Source organism: Delphinapterus leucas, chromosome 9 (assembly GCF_059928025.1).
Source record: "Delphinapterus leucas isolate spDelLeu-1000000601 "Yukka" chromosome 9, BTC_Dleu_Yukka2, whole genome shotgun sequence".
NCBI lineage: Eukaryota > Metazoa > Chordata > Mammalia > Artiodactyla > Monodontidae > Delphinapterus > Delphinapterus leucas.
The window spans coordinates 70,093,473-70,114,878 of NC_143137.1; the positions used below are offsets into that span (position 1 = coordinate 70,093,473).

Genomic DNA, 21,406 nt, shown 5'->3' on the forward strand with positions numbered 1-21,406 from the left:
GGACACTTAGGTTGCCTCCAAGTCCTGGCTATTGTAAATAGAGCCACAATGAACATTGTGGTACATGACTCTTTTTGAATTATGGTTTTCTCAGGGTATATGACCTGTATCAATTTACATTCCCACCAACAGTGCAAGAGGATTCCCTTTCCTCCACACCCTCTCCAGCATTTATTCTTTGTAGATTTTTTGATGATGGCCATTCTGACTGGTGTGAGGTGATACCTCATTAAACTTAAAAACTTTTATTCATCAAAGTACACAACAGAATAAAAAGGCAACCTATGGAATAGTAGAAAATATTAATATTTGAAAATCATTTATCTGATAAGAGGTAACCAGAAAGCCATTAAGACAGCTTCTATTAAACAAAACAAAAAAGGAAACAAGTGTTGGTGGATATGTGGAGATGTTGGAACCCTTGCTCCAACCCTGTTGATGAGACTGTAAAATGGTACAACTGCTACGGAAAACAGTATGACAGTACCTAAAAAAATAAAAAATAAAGCTACCATATGACTCAGCAATCCCACTTCTGGGTAGATATCCAAAAGAATTGAAAGCAGGGCCTCAAAGAGATATTTGCATACCTACACTCATAGCAGCCTTGTTTATAATAGCCAAGAAGTGGAAGCAACCCAAATGTCCATCAAAAGATAAATGGATAAATAAAATATGGTATATACATAGAATGGAATACTATGCAGCCTGAAAAAGAAAAGAAATCCTGTCACATGCTGCAACATGGATAAACCTTGAGGACATTATGTTAAGTGAAATAATGCAGTCACGAAAGGACAAATACTATATAATTCTACGTATGTGAGGTTCCTCAATAGTCAAAATCATAGAAATAGAAAGTAGAATGGGTTTAGGCTTGGGGGAGGAAGATAGGAAAACTGTTTTTAATGGGTACAGAATTTCAAATTTGCAAGAAGAAAAAGTTTTACAGTCATGTAAATATACTTAACACTACTGAACTATACACTTAAAATGGTTCAGATAGTAAAATTTACATGTTTTTTTAACCACAATAAAAAAAAGAATAAACAAATGTTAACCTAGAATTATATACCCTGTGAAAATATCTTTAAAAATGAAGGCAAGATAAAAAGCCTTTTTCGAAAAATAAAAGCTGAGAGAATCACTACCTAACCTGCACTTTAAGAAACATTAAAGCATATTTTTCAGGCAAAAAGAAAATGAGAGCTTCCCTGGCGGCACAGCGGTTGAGAGTCCTTCTGCCGATGCAGGGGACACGGGATCGTGCCCCGGTCTTGGAGGATACCACATGCCACGGAGCGGCTGGGCCCGTGAGCCATGGCCACTGAGCCTGCGCGTCCGGAGCCTGTGCTCCGCAATGGCAGAGGCCACAACAGTGAGAGGCCAGCGTACCGCAAAAAAAAAAAAAAAAGAAAGAAAATGATACTAGATGGAAATCTGGATCCACACAAAGGAATAAAGAATGCCAGAAATAGTAAATATGCTGGTAAATAAAAAGCTCTTATTTCTCATTTGTTAATTTCTTTAAAAGATAATTGACTAAAGCAAAAACATTATAAGGATATACATAGAAATAAAATTTATGACAACAAAAGCATCAAGAATGGGAGAGAGAAATGAAAATATACTGCTGTGAGATTTATAAATTATATGCAGAGTGATATAACATTATTTGAAAGTTGGTTGTGATAAATTAAAAATGCATATTATAACTTGTAGAGTAACTTCTAAAAATATAAAACAGGAATAGCTAATAAGCTAATAGTGAAGATAAAACTGAATCCAGAAAAATACTCAATCCAAAAGAAGGCAGAAAAGAGGGGGAAAGAACAGATGGTACAAATAAAAACAAATAGCAAAATGGAATATTTAAAACTAATTCATATTGTTATTTGCATTAAATGTAAATAATCTAAACACTAATTAAATGGCAGAGATTATCAGACTAGATAAAAAATTATATGGTACCAAGAAATTCCTTTAAAATATAAAGATACAGATAGTGGGAAATAAAAGAAGGGAAATAGAGCTACCACACAAAAGCTACTCATAAGAAATCTGGAATCTATATAAATATTAGAATGGCTGTCAGTGGCTCCATTAGCTAAGCATTACCAAGGTGTCTGCCTCATTCTGTTTTACTAGTTCAACTTTGCAGGCGCACCTTCTTCTACTCACACCACAAATAGTAGCCAGCCTGGCCCAGCCTTAAAACGTGCACCCTGAACTTCCTAACCCCTAGTCAGTTTTACTTTGAACCAGACCTCATGCCACTGCAGGGTCTTGTTAGGCCATTCTGCCTTGTCAGGGCCACATGTCTTCTTGGTTAAAAAAAGAACTAGCCCCACATTAAGTCAAACTCTCCATCTGTTCCCAACCATCCTTACTTCTCTAGCCCCAGGTATTGAGTTCTAGGTCAAAATCCACGTGGCTTTATCCTAGGTAGCACTGAAGTACTGCCATACTCTCTAGAAACACGCTACAGCAGGAATTAGTTTCTGCTTCCACCCCTACGGAAACAAATGAGAGACACGTGGAAAGACAGAAGGGCTCTATCCTTTGCCTAGCACTGCTCAAATTCTAACTAAGCTATTTCTACCAAGGTGCCCACATTGGTAACCATATTTTACTTATATCTGTATAGCACATTGCACGTTTCAGAATAGTTTTAGCTACTTCATCATTTCTAGTGTCCTCCTCAGACTAAGAGAGTAGAGGCAGATTGCCAGGGTTTAAACACAGGGTCTATCATGTATTAGCTTTGTAAACTTTGGCTAGTTACTTAAACTCTTTAGGTTTTAACTACTTCTATTGAGTAGTTTTTACTACTTGAGTAGTTTTAACTACTTGTATTGAGCAGTAGGTGAGCAGATTTTCAATTAAAAGTCAAAAAATGAAACCCAGAGGTATTATACAGGGTGCCTGAAGCTACCTACAGAATAATGGATCATGGATTATTACAATGCCAAGATTTTCTATGTATTTTGTTACCACTTCTCACCACTCCCATCACTACTTCTCTAGCATCATCTCTTGCCAAGGTTGTTAGTTTTTGAAATGGCTGGCAATGATTCCCACCTCCTGATATTCACACCCTTGTGCAAACTCTTCCCCTTCAGTGTGTGCTGGACTTAATGTCTTATTTCTGACAAATATGACAAAACTAATGGGATATCACTTCAGAGTTTAGGTTTTAAAATACTTTGACTTCCAAATGAATCTCTCTCTCTCTCTCTCTCTCTCTCTCTCTCTCTCTCCCCACCCCACCCTCTGTCTCTCCTTACCCATTTGTTGCTCTCCTGAAGTAAGCTGCCATGTTCCTGTAAGCTCTCCTACGAAGAGGATAGTATGGCAAGGAACCGAGGGTGGTTTTGACCAATATCTAGGGATCAGTCCAACAACCCACAAAGAACTGACTTCCATATGAGTGAGCTTGGAAGCGAATCCTCCCCTAATCAAGCCTTGAGCTGACACCTTGATTGCATCTTTATGAGATACCTTGAGTTAGAGGACCCAGATAAGCCATGCCTAAATTCTTGACTCACAGAAACTGTGAAATAATAAATGTTTGTCATTTTAAACTAGCAAGTTTGGGGGTAACTTGTTATGCGGAAATAGATAACTAAGACACCTAGATGACTGCAACAGCCTTCTAATTGGTCTCCTTACTTCTACTGTTGATCATCCAGAGAAGAGTCTAGCTTATCCTTATAAGCAAGCCTGATCAAGTTATCCCTCAGCTCAAAATCCTGCAATGGCTCCCTTTTCTTTTAGAGTCAAAGTCCTTATGTGACCTACAAGATCCTAAACTCCACTCTGCTCTGACCTCAAATCCTACTACGCATTCACTTGCACACCAGCCCCACAGGCTTCTTGGCTGCTCTCACACATGCTGAGTGTGGTCGCACAGGGCCTTCTCATTCCCTGAAATGTTCATCCACCTCCCCCACCCGACCTAGATACCCACACGACTAACTCCCTTGCCTCCTTTAAATATCTGATCAAAAATCACCTTCTCAGGGAGGCCGAATCTGACCATCCTACTGTAAATTGCCATGTACCTCCCACCCCTCGCTCCTAATTTCTCTTTCCCCATAACATCATTTTTTATTCCTAACACTCATCATTTTCTAACTTAGTGCATATTTTATTTATTATGTCTATTGTTTATTGGCTTTTTCCTCTACAAAAATGTAGACTCCAAGAGAGAAATCTTTTTTTTTCTGTTTTTTTAGCAGAGGACTAATGAACTACCCTGCACTCAGTAATAATCTAGAAAGAGTTTATTCCTGTACAAAGATCACTATAGTTTTCTTTGAGCACGTAAAAATAGTTACCATGGACCCAAGTCAGATGCACTACTCTTTATAATTACTCTTTATTTAACATCACAGTTTTTAAGACTTTTGAAGCACTAATGAGATTTTATAGTGCCGTAGTCTATAGAGTCTATGGTGATCGTGCGAGCAGAAGTAAACCATCTCTGCTATAATTCCCTTTCCAAGGGGCTTTTATCACCACCAGAACTTTAGAATTAAAAGGATAAAGATAGCTTAAAAACTAAAACCACTGATATAAACTAAAAGTTTGAATGACATGTCCTTATTAGATGTATTAAACAAAATAAAAGCTCACACTCACCTATGAGAATATATGATAAGAAAAAAAGATATTTGGCTGCCAGATGAATTTTGTACTATTACATACTTGCCTTGCTGTGTGGACATATGGAATAGTCCCAAAGCATCCTTTATGTTTATCAGAAACTTGATTGTGAAGCAGTAATTCAATTTCTTTGTCCAGTTTTTATGGGCTTATATCAAACCTTCATTCTAAAACCAATTTCCCTGGTAACAGAAGCAGGATTCAGCTTGTCAGGTACCCACAAATAAAGGCCTCTTTCATTCTTACTTCGTTCTAAGTTGAAAGGCCCTCCCTCATCTGTGGTGAGCAACCTGATTCCCAAGGCAGCCTTTGTGTCCAAGTAGGGGTGCAGTATGTTACTTCCAAGTAGGTGAAGGGCAACGACCCCCCCACTATGTGTGTTAATAGGCTGCAAAGCTTAACAGTCCCAACTGAAGCGACACCTTTGCGTTTTGATACTTGAAACCTGACTGCCATGTATCTGTACCTCCATCCCTGCCCTTTCCCTCCCAACTAGGTACACAAGGCTGCAAACACCACACACCACACACACACACACACACACACACACACACACACACACACACAAAGGAGAAAATGAAGGCTTGTCCCCAGAGAGAGCTGTTTATGAGTGACATCAAATGAATATGAGTCAATGGAGGCCACACATTTTTTTGGGCTAAACAACTTGTAAGGCCCTGGGATGAGATCCAGGACACTGATCTGGGGACATGCAGGCCCTGTCGACATCACTAACTCAGCTGCACATGAGAGGAATGCAGTTACCTGGATGTACAAGCAGATCTGCCTTGAGAAGCTTCTCCCAGAGTAGCCCCCGGTCCCCAGAAACCCATACGTAGGTAAGGGAAGGGTGGACAGAAGATGAAGAAGGGGAAGCACAGGTGTGAGGGATGGGGACAGCCTGCATATTATCCTTGAAAACAACAAATCACACCTAATTGCTTGAGAAGAAGCCGGTCCCAGTAGCTCGCCTCAGCCCCATCTCAATCTTTGATGGCCACTGCCCCTCCTCGAGGCAGGGACATCACATTTCAGGCTGATCATTCATCTATTCAGAAAATATTTATTGAGAGCTTAGTACGTGTTGGGGGTGGAGGCACAGTAGGAAAGCAGGCAGTCGAGGTTCCTGCCCCCGTGAAGCCATAGGTGCAAATGCTGGAGCCACTCAGCCTGGGTTCGAATCATGACTCTCCCACTTATCAACGGTGTGAGTTTTGGGAAAGATTTGCTTGATTTTTCTAAGCTTCAGTTTTCTCCTTGATAAAATAGGGATTAAAATATTACTTATCGCCAAAGGCTATTGTGAGGATCAAGTGACATAAACTTCAAGTGCTTTAGAACACTGCCAGGCATGTGCAGTCAGTGTTAGCTATTGTCACCTATTACTGTCACTGTGGTCACCAGCCTAGGGGCTGGGTGTGCAGAAGAAGACAAAGCACATGGTCTGTGCCATTATGACACTTATACTCCACTGGAGGTGACAGACAACAGACAAAGAATCAAGGAAATATACAGTAGGTCAGCAATATGGATAAACATAAAGGAATAAAGAAAAATAAGAAATAAGGAAATGAAATGAAGCGACACTGGGCAAAAGGAAGGGAAACATGATTAGTACAAAGCACCTCCTCTTCTCTAACACACCAGACCTCCAACCTCCAACCACTGAACAGAATCACCGGGCTCTGCCTTCTTTTGTCACGCAGAAGAAAATAACCCCCTTGGAAGCCATCCTACAGATTCCTGACAGTTGACAGTATTGTCCTATTTATTTTCTCTTAGAAGATTACCACTATTGTGCCACTCAGCAACTATAACTGTCAATCTACTTAGTATCCAAGCAATTTCAAGACACTCCAGTTTAAGAAGTACTACATGGAACGTGTAGTTGGGCACAGTTTTTTTCTTTTGACTCCATTCATGAAAAAAGGCCTGAAAACATGAGCACCAGCCAATGTCATATCCACCCCGTAGCCACACACCCTAGAGACACGAGACCATAATGCTGCCCTGACTTTGCAAGAAACAGCAGGCAAAGCGGCTTCCAGTTGACGAGGAAAACCAACATACATGGTACATCTCATTGCTCTTACCAATATAATCCCCAGAGAGTACCTTTAAGTGGCCTCTAAAATTGTATTAATTATTAAATGGAAGCCTCAGGGGCAAGGAGAACCTTCCAATTACAGTTTTATTTACCCTCCTCACCCGCTGTTTGCTCAGGGTTTATTTAAAGTCATAATCACGTCTCCTGTGATGGAGGATTTGGGCTGCTTCGTGGTCACATGTGGAAAATATTATATATCCACATCAAATGTGCATGTGGTCTCCCTTAGTAGAAACCGATGTCATGTCCCTTGAATTAGACCATGTTGCCCCTGTGCGCATGTAAGACTGAAGTCCACGGGGAGTCCTCAAGAAAAAATAATTCCTTAAATGATCCACAAGGAGCGAAGAGTTACTTAGACCTTAAATAGCGCTGTGTAATCATTGCTCACCACCAAAACACAAACAAAAGAACAAAAACTTAGAGAGTAATAAATGAGAGAATAAAAACATGTTCTGATTTGCAATATTATTTTGGTCCAAAAGTTTGTTCTGCTTTATCCATGCAAGAACAATGAGGAGATTCCTCAACACCTGTTAAACACTGAAAACCCCAAAGCTCCTTTTGTGTCTACTGGAGAGAAGAAAAAGGGATTTGTCCCTAGACTCCGGGCAGGTTTCAGGGGCCTGTGACCAGTGTGGTCACACAGGGTCTCTGGCTCAAAAGGTCCCAGAATTGGTATTTAATGCTTTTTAGTCACCATCTTGAATTTCCTCATAAGCTGGGCTTTAATTTTCCGCAGGTAATTTAGAGCCTCAGCTCACACAGAGTCCTGCCTCCTGCACCTCCCCACGGTTCCCGGATGGGCTCTCAGTCAGCTGCCCGACCCCTGACAGCCTAGACCCCATCCCTTTCCCCTTCTTCTTGCACCATCGGTCCACTGCGGCCCTCATACGCGGGCCACTGGGTCAAGTCCACAGAGCAGGGCTCGCATTCCACCACTGTGCTCCTCCCCCCAGGAGATGCCTGGGCGCTGGGAGGTCAGGGTCGGGCACACCCAAAGGCCCCAATTCCTCCGTCCACCGCCACCCCAGCACACACACGTGGCTGGCAGCGCCACCGTGCACTGAGCAGGTGACTGCGAGGGCCAGCCTCTAGCCCACCAGGATCCAGCTCCTGCGTGCGCCCCAGGGCACAAGCTGCAATGCAGTATGCTTGGCGGTCTCCATTTCTGACACGGGGGATGTCCCCACAGAAGGCATAAATATTCTGTCTCTTCCAGGACCTCACTGTTCCCCTTCACCAACCCCTGACTTAAAAACTCCATTGCGGGCTTCTCTGGTGGTGTAGTGTGAGAGTCCGCCTGCCGATGCAGGGGACACGGGTTCGAGCCCTGGTCTGGGAAGATCCCACATGCCGCAGAGCAACTGGGCCCGTGAGCCATGGCCGCTGAGACTGCGCGTCCGGAGCCTGTGCTCCACAACGGGAGAGGCCACAACAGTGAGAGGCCCCCGCTCGCTGGCAACTAGAGAAAGCCCACGCACAGAAACGAAGACCAAACACGTCCAAAAATAAATAAATAAATAAATTAAAAAAAAAAAACACAACAAAAACCCATTGCTATCACGAGCACGTGCCCGTCTCTTTTGGAGTCTGGTAACTGAATTCAGCCATAATGCAGCTGGGACTTAGGAAGCACCAAAGGGTATAGTTACCTCCATCTATGTCGCTTGAGAGAATTGTTGGCACAGGTGAAATACTGATGCATCTCAAGTGCATATATATTAATGCATCTGAGCCTAGTCAGGGTCAAGGTCGGTCAGGGGCCAACTCCAAGCCCTTCGCGATCCCCCCCCCCATACCACAGCCAGGAGAACCACATGCTACTTACGTGTTTCCAATGATCACAACCGGGCTTAGGTGAAATCCAGCCACAGAGAATTCTAAATATTCATCACTTTTCAGTTAAATGTAAGAACACCAAATCAACAAGGGAGTAGCAGTGATCAGATCAGGAGAAAATATCATCTCTTAAAGAGAAGCTAGTTCCTGTTTCTCAAAGCTTAATGTTCAGACATCTGTAGTACTGTATCTGGAGTAGGGGGTGCCCAGGAAAGGATGTTTATTAAAAATGCAGATTCCTGGCCTCCACCACAGACCCACTGGATCTTAAAGTCTCAGGGGAGCTCACTGAATCTGCATCTGTTCAGGCTCTCTAGTTGCTCTTCACCCCATTGTGTGTGGGTCATTCTCATCATGAGCTTTCTATCACTGGAACAGCCATTCTCAAAAATTCAGTATTTATAGGAGTCGACTGGAATTCCTATTAAAAATCCAGATTCCTTGAGCACCAAGCCCCTCAGAGATCCTAACTGAGTAGGTCTGGAATCTCCGTCGTAACAAGCAGCTCTCCCCACCCCCATGCCATCCCATCGCCCACATTTCTGATGCAGGTCTCAGAACACACCTTGAAAACTACTAACATTTTAAAAATCCCCCAATTCTTAGCTTTCTATTATTTTAGCACAGCTACAATTAAACTTCAAATCTTTTGACATCCAACTAATGTTATTTCAACACCTTTTATATGCTAGAGCCAAGGATGGGAAGATGGATTGGTCCTTTTCTAAAGATCGGAGCTCAGGAAGGAAAAACTGCCAAGTAGGCCACAGCTGCCACACACTTTAAATGTGTAAACCCATAAAATGTTGAATTACGTTATTGTTTATATACGATGAATTACAAGAGAGCAGAATCCAAGTTCTTACAGTAACAGTAGCTGCCATGTATTGAGTTCCCACTATAGGCTAGGTGCGGAGATAACAAACAGTAAGTACCCAACGATTTATACAGTAACTACCCAACGATCTATACATTTTTTGAGTTTACAATGTATCTTCAATTTTAATGTTTTAGCTGATCTTTATTGCAACAGTAAAAGAAAAAATTATTTTTATTCCTATCTTGCTGATGAGAAAACATTTCTTAAAGGAGGAGCATGCCTATGAAACATGAAAGATCAAACTTGAAACCAAGACTCTATGAAATTGATGGAATTCCCATGACACCATATAAAATCAATCAGTTAATTTATGCTTGGTTGAAAACAAACAAACAAAATGATCCCATAATCTTTGTGGTTTATAACAACAAAGGTTTACTCCCTGCTCACATTAGTGTCTACTGCAGATGTTTTTCAGTTTCAACTGTCCATACCTTCTCATTCCAGGGCAGCCCTTAAACTGGGAGGTGAGTGCTGCTGTCGTGGCAAAAGGAGAAAAGCAACGGTGGATCACGCAACAGCTCACAAAGCTCCCACTTGGAAGTGACATATGTCACTTCTTGCTATTTAAATGGACAAAGCAAGTCACATGGCCAGGCTGCTGTTCAGGTGCTACTGAGAAGCGATACTTCTTTCCTGAGCGAATGGATCTGACATCGCTAAGCACTTCTGCCACTGAAATTCTGAGCTCTGAAGTAGCGTCATTCTCTGATGTCAGCTCTCAGTTTCCATGGCATTCAGACGTGGGTTATCAAGGATATGGGATGAGAGACAAGGAGAAGTGTTTCTCTAGAGACAGTGTCAATCACAAGAAAATCTGTTCGGATTTGCATGTTGCTCTCTGCCTGAGACAAAGGTACTCACAGGCTCTTTGTATTTGTCTGCGTAGTTTGCATTTGTGTGTGTATTTGTGGGGTCCAGCCTCAGAGTACTATTACTAACCCAAGCACCGATTATTGCATAAATCAGCACCTTTCAACATCTAAACTGTGTGGGCAGTCAGTCGTGAAGTAATTCATTACTAATGACAAAGTGCCAGAGTTTTTAAAAAACTGGCATTTTAAAATAAATGTGAATAAATTTAAGGATATTCTTTAAATACTAGCATGCTTGTTCACTTGCATTCTGTTTTTGTGAACAGGAGAGAGGGGAATGGGGTTACAGCTACTTCCTAAAGAATTGTTTGACCATGATTACACACATGGATGTGCATCCCATCTGTGAACTTCAATTTACATGTGTTGAGGCAGAAAAAACAGGTGGAGAGCCACTTACCTAAACCACGGCCACATTTATCACTTCTATATCATCACAGATAATTCCATGTGTGTTCTCTCTAGCCAAACAGTAAGCGTCCCAAGAACAAGAACCACATTTCCCCCTTTTCATCCTGAGCAAGTGAGGAAAGAGAGGACTTTTATTTTCTCTCAGAAAGCAGATGAGCCTCTGAAACCCTCCTCAAAACACAAACCTGATGTATCTGTTACCATTTTTCCCTTTGAAGTCAATAGGAATTAAACCTCCAAGATACACGGTACAAAGCACGGAATTATCAGTATTCCAAGCTCGTACAGAAACAACCAAGCTCCAGACAGCTTTGCCCGGGAACAAAAAGGAGATAAATGATTCAAATACAGACTCTATTTCATCATGACACAGTCTTCTATTTCATTTTTACATTTATTTATATGCTGGCTGACTGACTACATGAAAGAGTTGAGTCAGATAAAGCCCTGCCTTTCTTTAAGAAGATAGGAGCTCCTATGCTAATTCTTCCTAAAGGCTCGGCCAACAGTGGCACATCTAATAAATGAAAATGTATGAATAATAGAAAAATAATTTTAATTTCCGGGAAAAAAAGCTCTTTGATTTTCTCAAGGGAATCAATTTCACACACATCCTTTAAAGTGGGATCAATGCCTGAAATTTATTTGGAAAGGCAGAGTGTTTAGGTTTCCTGGGAGGAAACTGATTTTTTCACTTAAGAAAGACTTCCACTTGAGAGAAGAAAAGAACATTCGTGCATTATTGGGTGTAATCATAGTGAGGTGACACTTTCCTATTAATTTGTATCAGGAAATGCCCCTTCTCCTTTAAACTATATCTTCCTGTCTCCTCTCTCTGGGGTTTGGCTGTAGCTAAAGTTAAACCCCAATTTATACCAGTCCTTTAAAAAAAAAAAATCTGTATGACCCTTTCCATCAATCCTCTAACTAGTTTGATATGCACAAAACTGCTAGTTAATTAACCTCTCTCTCCCTCCAGCCAAACCTTTCACTGTGAACTTGGACCCAAGGTTAAAGACATGTGCATCAGTCACAGGCAGCGGGACAGAGAAAGTCACAACCATAGTGTGGAGGTAAGAGGCTTTGGGAAGCTAACACGCTCTGTAGGTGAAGACCATGCCGTCATACAAGCTGTTTTCAGTGACAAGTACTTTGCATACATGACACTGTTTAATCCTCTCAGCCGGCCTAGCAGGCAAGATTATTGCCCCCATTTTAGAGTTGAGGAAACCGAGGCCTAGAGAGTTTGGATAACTTGCTTGCCCAAGTGTGTGCACATTTTTTGAGGCTAGATCTGTTAGAATTCAAATCCCCTATTTTTAACCACTCATTTTGTCCAAGGGGCTATGAGGAGGATACCTTTGAAAGGATAAACAAGAGATTGATAATAGCAGTTCCCTGAGGATTAGGAAGCAGGGAACTGGGAGAACTGGGGGGTCTGAGGATAGAGGAGAAGAGACAGACTTTTCATTGTCTGCCCCTTTGCACATTTTGAATTTTTTTTTTTTTTACCCTGTACAGTTGGTCCTCACTATTCACAGATTTCATACCTGTGAATTTGCCTACTGGCTAAAATTTATCTATAACACCAAAATCAATACTTGCATGCGTTAATGGTCATTTGTAGACACGTGTCCAGTGTCGAAATATTTTGTTCACTGGAACGAGCACGTTCCCAGCTGAGGTGGAACAGGGTCTGTGCTCTGCTTCTGGTTTCAGCTCTCAGAAAGCGATGAGTCGCTGAGCATGGAGCTGTAGAGAAGCTAAGAATTTAGGAATCCAACATGAAGGAGTCATGCTAGACCAGAGGCTCCTTTGTTTATGTAAATTTTTCTGGGGATAGAGTCAGATCTGAAATCAAATTCTGAAAGGATTCCATGACCCCCAAAAAAGTTAAGAATTTTACCAATAAAACGTACAAATACTTTTTTTTTTTAACTTCCATCATCAGTCTTAGTAGTTCTCTTTTTCAAAAAAATTTCTGAAAAGAAACAAAGACTAACCTCGTCAACCTCCAGCTGTATGGTGTGTAATAGACAATGACCCCAGCTGCTCTGAAATCCATTGTCATGTGTGCCATGAAGTCATGCTTCCCACTGGCTGCTTTGTGTGCGGCAGGGATACCGAGGCAGGCCTGTTCCTGGGAGACAGGGGACTTCTCAGATGGTCTCTCGGAACCTTCCTTAGGCTGGACTATGTCTAGGGCACTTCCACCTAACCTTACCTCCCATTTCTTGTCTCTCTGCATTAACGTCGCATCCCAGCCTGGTGGCCTCATCCAGCTCCATCCATTCCCTCTCCCAAGGCGGTTCCCTAATAAAACTCCTTGCATGTTTAACCTCAGCCTGGTGTCTGCTTCTCAAACGAGCAGGACTAACCAAAGAAGCCAATGTCTAAAGTTTCGCAAAAGTTACCAAGCTATGGCCCAAAAACTGGGAAGCTGCGCTCTGTGCTCTGTAGTCAGCTTGACTCACGCACTGCCCACAGGACACACTCTGCTTCCAAGACTGAAAGCCACCAAGGTTTAGATTCAAGTCTTAAACAAATTACAGGTTACTGTACGTTACACATTACGTGCATAATTAAAAGCCTTTAAAGATCACACGTAAATGAATTTAAATCCACAAATGCCATGAATCTATTCCACTGAGAATCTGGATACCTCAAAACCATGAATTAGTCTAATAGGTCCAGGTGTCAGTCAGCCTCTGAGCCATTCCACACGCACTTCCTCCACCTGGATGCACCTCCCTGCGATTTCTACCTCGTGGATTTCCACCTGTTCTTCAAAATGCAACTCAAAGTTTACCCCATGTAGGAAACCCTGCCTGATTTCCCCTGGCCAGATTACCTCCCTGTACTCTGTTTCTTTAAGGATTTGTACCTGACTTTAACGAAATACCTATCAATTAAGCTTTTTTATTTCAGGTGCTGGTAATTAATGACTGACCAAAAGTGCCTGAAACAGACAGACTGCTAGCATGATTACCTCACAGAACAAGGATGCCAGAGAAAGTCGGTGGTGCGGTTGATTCCGTCGCTCCACAGTGTCATTCAGAACTTACTCCTGTTCCATCCGTCCACTCGATCATCCTCAGTGAGTTAGGAATACTGTCCCTCAAGCTCTAACCACTATCACCTCAAAAACCAACCCAAAGTTGGGAAGGGAAGAGGAAGCACCCTACACACTGGCCTCTCATTTTTGACTAATGAGAAACCCCTTTCCAGGTCTGCCCTTTTATCTCATTGGCCAGAAAGGGTCACGTGGCCATTCCAACCAATCACAGCAAAGAGAAATAGGATTACATGATTGGCTTAAAACAATAATGATTTATCCCTTGAATGGAGCCCACCTTCTCTGAGCACCTTGATGCCTCATGCCTAATTTCTTTTTTGAAATCAAGGCCCTGTTAGCCAGGAAGCTGGAAAGAGTGGCTCTTGAGCAGAGAACCAGCAATGTCTGGCACACCCCCGAGTCAGAGTTCCCGGTTGACCTGCCTCTGTCTGCCACTGCACGCTGTGGAGTCCTGTCTCCCGTCCGAAACTGGCCCACAGTAGCATTCAATAAAAGTTTGCCGAATACTGGAAACATTTATTTGTTTGTTGAAAAATAAATGCAGCACACATGAAAAACGATAGGAATGCTAAAAAATAAAAAGTGGCTTACAAAATAAAATACTAGATAAATTTTCCAACACCTCCCCTAAAAGATTAATAGGAATGCTATCACAATTGTAGACAGGAATAGACTGGGGCTCAAGAAGATAAATAACCAAGCTGAAATGACAACATGAACATTCTGACTCAGTTTCCGTAGTCAAAATCACAGACCCCTCAGCTCTCTGACTCACACTCCAAACATGGTTTTGGTGTCCCACACAGGAACACAACTATTTAAATGGGGGCCATAGAATACATGACACACTGGGAGGTGTTACACTAGATAAAAGAAACACTAATAAAATTTTACTGGTGATCACAGAAAATCACAATCAAAACATGGGTTTTGGTGTTACATAGGATGAGCTACTCACCGAAAACCTCTTGCAGTTCTCGGACTTCAGAGGTTATCAGCTGACAAATTGAATCGCTCTGTGTTGGTTTCCTGCAACAGTTCTGATCACACTCACCTGGCAGTTTTGTTTGCAATTGCATGTTTAGGTCACAGAAAAGATAGGTCTTATGAATTTGGGGGGATGAGAATTCAGGAAAAGGATACATAAGGACGCCCAAATTCCTAGCGTGAGCAACTAAGTGGATGGTGGATGGAGGAGCAAATCCGGAGAAAATCCTCTGCCTGGAACGCTCTCCCTGAAGAGAAACCATGACTCTCCCACTTACCTTGCACAAGTCTGGGCTCCAAGCTACCTCCTCCGAGAAGCCTTCCCTGACTCTACCTAAAATGTGAACACCATCATCCTCCATCCCCTTACCCTGCTTCATCCCTTCCCGACATTACACTCTATTGTTTTCTGTCCATCTCCTCCACTAGAATGTAAGTTCCAAGAAGGGAGGAACCGTATCTCTCTTGTTCACTCCTGAGTCTCCAGAGACCAATACATCTGGCACATAGCAGCTGCTTGGTAAACAAGGCCTAAAATATAGAAGAGCCAAGAGGATGAGGATAGAAAAAATGTTCTGTGGTTTACACATATACAACACAATCTCTCTCTCTAATGGAAAATATCTAATGGAAAAACGGCAAGATTGCAGAATCAACTCATTTCCTTTTGATCGTTAATCATAATTCCACAGAATCAATCATTTCTTTACCTTGAAATTCATATCACTTCTTCTCATTAAAGTTTCCAGCCTATGTATTACTGTATTTTACAAATGTATATCCATCCATAAATATATATAATACACACGTGGCAGAAGCAGCCTAAAACAATTACTCCTAATTCATTTTCAAAGAGGCATTTTAGTTCTAGGTCAGAACTCCCAGGATCCCATATAAAAAGTTCTGGAGAAAAAAAACCCTGGAAAATATTTCTGACTCCACAGGCCTCACAAGGACACCTTTCAGACTGTCTGATTCAGAACTCCCGGGAGCAAAAAGCGATCCAGCACTTGCCCTTATAAAAGCCAAAACCCTTTCTTCAGAATGTAGCAGCCTTATCACATGACCTCAGCTGGCCTGGAGGAGAGCAGGTGGGTGTGACATTAAAATGCAATACGAAGTTCACCGAGCCCTAGGGACACTGGGGAGGGACTGGATTTGCTTCCAAGCACGCTCATCCCTTTGAGGTGTAGATGGGGGTCGGGCCTGAGAGAATGATTAATCTCCAGAGCAGCTCAGAGCACCTCCAGCAGAGGGCTTCCCAGGTCTTTGTTTCAGGATGAACTGGTGATGAGAACAAAGGAGAGGAGGGACAAGGTGGTGTCCTTCCAGCCTGTTACTTGCCTTTCGGTTCACAGTGGTGCCCAGGCTTGCTGTACATGACAATCACCTGGCAGCTTTTAAAATGCTGCTGTCGAGGTATGGGGCCCAAATAGCAGTTTAAGCTTCCCAGGTGATTGCAGTGTGCAACCTGACTGAGACCTTTAATGCAAGTGTCTAGCCTGAGATGGCTGCTGGGAGGACACTTGCCAGACTCAGGTATCACTGATTCCGCAGAGAGGGCCATGGTCACGGCCGAATGCAGGAACAGTCCCTGACCTTGTCATTAAATCCTGCAAGCTGCTGCAGTTTCACTTTCTGCATGACCCCCAGTCAGCCCAAAAGGGAATTAGCCACTGTGGCTGCAATGCCGCTTAAGGAGAAGGAGCTTTCCCTTATGTTACTCGTTCACCCAAATAGAGCACACACTTTTCTGATCGATCCTAAAGAAAAGTCTGGGGTTTTGAGAATGCAGTCATTTTTCCATAAAGCCTTATGATTTAAAGGGTGGTCCTCTAGTATTGGCATTTGGGGGAAGCTTGGTGGAAATTCAGACCCACCCTGGACCCGTCTCAAACTATAAATCTGGCTAGATGGCGCAGAACGTATTAAAATATTTTTACTGTATTAAAACATACACAAGAGAGGGAGAAATACTCATAAACTGACAAATTTTGAGAGAGACTTGGGGAAAGAGGCAAAACAAGCATCTCAAAAAGGAGAAAAGTGACATAAACTTCGGTTCATCTGAAATTGACTTTTGTTGTTGTTATATGTTTTTGTTTTGTTTTGCTTTATGATTACCACCAGGAAGTGGCTAAATCTGGTAAAGGTTTCTTTAAACTTAAAGGAACAAAACTGGGTGAGCAACTAAAATCTTAAGAGCAAATAATTTAAGAATTTCTATAAATCATGTAATTAGTTTAGCAGGTCTAAAGGATTTTCCCTAAGTCACCATCTTCTCAGGCTCAGAAAAATACATTTAAATTGAATCATAATTATTGCCTCCGCTTGCTCAACATTTTACCGTCTGAAGATCCTTGAAATCAAATATCCCATCACAATAAAAGTATTTTTAAGTCACACAGAGTCTTAAGGATTATGTTACCACTAGGTGGCAATGTTGACCAAAAAGTGCTAGAAACCTAGGTAAACATCCTCTTTTTAACTATTTTTTGCGGTTTATTTAAATTTGTTTTTCAAAGATCAAGACATCTGGAAAGGTTAGAAATTGCACTACTCTGCAGTGAAGACCAAGAACTGAAACATGTAAATGTAGAAAATCATCAGTGAAAGACAACTGGAGGAGAAAGAAAGGGAGCTGCAGGAAGTAACAGACTGTCTGAAACAGCAGGCGGCCCAGGAATTCACGGGATGGACCTGAGAAAGAATTCAGTGAGTCTGGACAACCAGAGAATTCCTGATCGTGGTACTGTCCCCAAGGAGATCGCTGACCTGTAGAACTCGATGCTAATATATCTCCTTTGCTTAGCAGCTTGAGAGGGCCCAAGGGAGACATATATTATGAGGTCTGATTGCAGGCAACCACATCATTCATCAGAATTTTCCTGACCTGCCCTGTACCTGATTCCTAGCTATTACCTTCAATGTCTGGCTTTGCCTGTGGATTCCTGACCTTGCTGTGCTCTAGGACTTAGGACTTCAGCCCTCCCCTAGGAATCCATGCTACTCCCCCTACAGCCTCACCTTGATGTTACCTCCTGGACCTTAGAAGAACTTGACCGTAACTCAGACGATACTTGCATCCCTCTCCGGACCCCACTCCTGCCAAATCTTATTGCACCTTAAAACTCCCCACGCAGTTGCTTTGAGCAAAGAATCATCAATTGTTAGAGCTGGAAGTAATTTAGAGGTGTCATCACATCAATCCCTTTTACTTTTCAAGAGAAATCAAGGGGAGAGGAACAACAATAATAAGTACTTAATAAATTTCAGGCAGAAGTGAATTTACTGTCTCCTGGAACAAAAGTCCTGATGCGGGCAGCTCCCAGGGGAGTTGATTCAGTGGCTCAGCCACATTATCAGAAGGCAGCTTGCCTCCACTTCCTCTACTCTGCTGTCCCCAGCGTGTTGCCTAAGATGTCTTTGTGGTACCAAGAAAGCTGTCTCAACTCCAAGCACCACATCCTCACACACCAATGGCCTAGGCCATTTTCCCCTTGCACATCTCTTACTAAAAATGAAGAAAACTTTCACAGAATCCCACTAGCTGATTTGCCTTCACAATTCATTAACCAGTACTGGGTCACCTGCCCAATCCTCCTTGAGTCTCAGATGAGGGAATGGAAGTATCATAATGGGTTGTGACAAATCAGAATCTGACTTACCTGGAGGAGGGGCGGGCACTGGAAAACAATCTTAGGTACTGCCAGGATACAAAAAAGGGGAAATGCATCTTGGGTCAGTCGGCCGGCACTGACAGCTGCACCGGGGGAGTGAAACCAAGCACGAGGATATTGATGTACTTGAGAAATGGGAGAGATGAGAAAACAGGGACATCCAGGCAACTCAGAATCAAAGAGCATCCCTTAACAAAGGGCGTTAGTCCCACCATGACCTTCACTAGTCAGCCGATAGGAAGCTGACAGCCCCTGCTACGTTTCACATCAATTTCTCAGCACCGTTGTACATTGCTCAGTTGCATGCAGCATCATTCACTTGTCAAGCTGCCGTGAGCAGTAGTTTCTCACAATGAACCTGATGAGAGTGGAAGGTCAAAGGCAGGCTTCTAACAATTCATCCATTGATTCATGCACTGAGATTGGGCAGGCATTACTGCAGGCTCACTTAACAAGAGTTACACTCCATCATGCGGAGTGTAACTAAAAGCCCTATTTTATAGCTGAACCGACAAGTGTCAAGACTGAAAAGAAGCCCTCCTAGAACTCCCTCTAAGCCAGTGGTTCTCACACATGGACGTGCATCAGAAGCATCTGGAGGGCTGGTTAAAATACAGATCGCTGGATCCATGCCTAGAGTTTCTGATGTAGTGGGACTAGGATGGACCCCCAAATTTGCATTTCTCACAAGCTCCAGGAGATGCTTACGCTGTTGGTCCAGGGATCACACTTTGAGGACTACAGCTCTAGGAAAGTCTGAGAGACTCCAAAACTGTCCTTGGAGCCTAGAGCTACTACAGCCTTGGCTGTAACCATTAATGTAGTTGAAACTTTCTAAATCCCAAAGGCTGCCACAAGACCTAGCTCACTCACACACAGTTGATTTAACTTTTACATATTTCAAAGGCATTACATTATATCTGGTGGATCCTAAACCTTGGGTATATTTCTAACTCTCTCTCTCTCTCTGTCTCACACACGCACACACACACATACACACAATTATTCACTTATTTATTAATTAAAGAAAATATTTACTAAATGCTACTGTAAGCCACACACTGTGCTAGGCTTTTCTAGAAGAAATTATTACACATATAGGCCCTTCCCAAAAGGCCTTATATGACATTAGAGAAGACCAAGCATGTTCACACATACTTACATGGGTAACCACAAAATGCAAGCTTTCAATGAAAGCCATAAAGGAATTACAAAGTGATATGAAATTTTGGAAGGTGAAGCAGTGTTTTTAACTCAGGAGAATAAAAGAAGATTTCAAGAAAAGATGTGATAGTTAAGCTGGACCTTTAAAGAAAGGGTAGAATTGGGACACAGGAGACCAGACAAAGGCCACTTCAAAGTGTAAACATGAGTCAACATAAGAAAAAGTGTTATAAGGAAGTATAAAAAGTATATAAGGAAGATAAGCAGCTCAATATTACTGAGGTGAAGATGCCTGAAGATAAACTATACAGGGAAAGTGTTGGAAAGGCTTTTTAACACCAAGATAAGAAAATGAGTGAAAGTTTTAAAACAAGGAATTGAAACACTAAGGAATATTAACCCAGCAATAAATAATATGGGAAAGACACACTGTATGAGGGAAGGACTTGGAGTCAGTTGGGAGCTAGCTACTTTTAAAAAATAATCAAGATATAAGAATAAATAAAAAATTCAACTGAGAATTCCCTTGAGATAGTTAGGAAGTCATTCAATGCATGATACCTATTTTTAGATGAAAAAATTAATACTAAAATATCTATACCTGGCCCATACACGCAAAGAAACCCTAGACTAAAATTTAACTTACTAAAAAAGGCATTTATTCAGGGCCACTATAATATAAAAGGACAGCATATCAGAAGTTAAAACCTTCTTGAATTTTAGAGGAAATCACATATTTAATGCTTTTTTTTTTTTTTTAGCATTAAGTCAAATGAACCGGTTGTGACTTTCTCATGGTGATATCACAGTCAACCAGAAATGCCATTCTGTAAACAGCAGCTTTACACCTATGGGTTTTCAACTAAATTTCCCCAGAGCTTTTATTTTTTATTTTTTTCTTTTTTGCGGTACTCAGGCCTCTCACTGTTGTGGCCTCTCTCGTTGCGGAGCACAGGCTCCGGACGTGCAGGCTCAGCGGCCATGGCTCACAGGCCCAGCCGCTCCGCGGCATGTGGGATCTTCCCGGACCGGGGCATGAACCCGTGTCCCCTGCATCGGCAGGCGGACTCTCAACCACTGCGCCACCAGGGAAGCCCGAGTAACTATATTTTTATTTTAATAGTTACATATTTATTTTAACATGTGATGAAAAAATATAACCAGCCTACCGGACCCCTTAGTTCACAGATATTATTTTTTTAAACATATATAATTTTAAAAGATGAGCCAACCTAGAGAAAACATTAAGTATATAGTAGTATTATAGACCTATTAAATACCAACTATTCCAGACCTGTTTTGTCAGACCTTTGACACCTCTGGGGATATCATATGGCCCTAAAACAAGAGCTGGAGATGGTCATTTTATCTCATGCCAGTATGGAGACCACGTAAAACAGGGATTCCACTTGAGGGCTGTGAAGGGGAAATTACCTTAAAGTTCTTTTAGTATTTTCTTTTTAAGCCTGATTTGATCGAGAAAAAAATAAATTGCGAAGACCTCTGGGTGTGCAAACATGTCCTGAAGCCCCTTGAGGTTGATGTTGCTGTTTCTCTTGACGAGGTTACTCCCAGGATAACAAACAAACAAGTCAATTAATATAAAAGAATAATAAATATTGTCATATTTTTTCAGAAGCAAATGCTGCTGTATAACACCAACTGTCCATGACTGATGGGCTGTTCAGTCCACCAACCATGGAATTCACATGGAAT

General features: G+C 42.0%; 1 pseudogene; it reads right to left on the minus strand.

Annotated features, from left to right (window-relative positions):
• Positions 1 to 15,208, minus strand: part of LOC149748426 (uncharacterized) — a 38,139-nt pseudogene extending 22,931 nt beyond the window's left edge.
• Between the last annotated feature and the right edge of the window lie 6,198 nt (positions 15,209 to 21,406).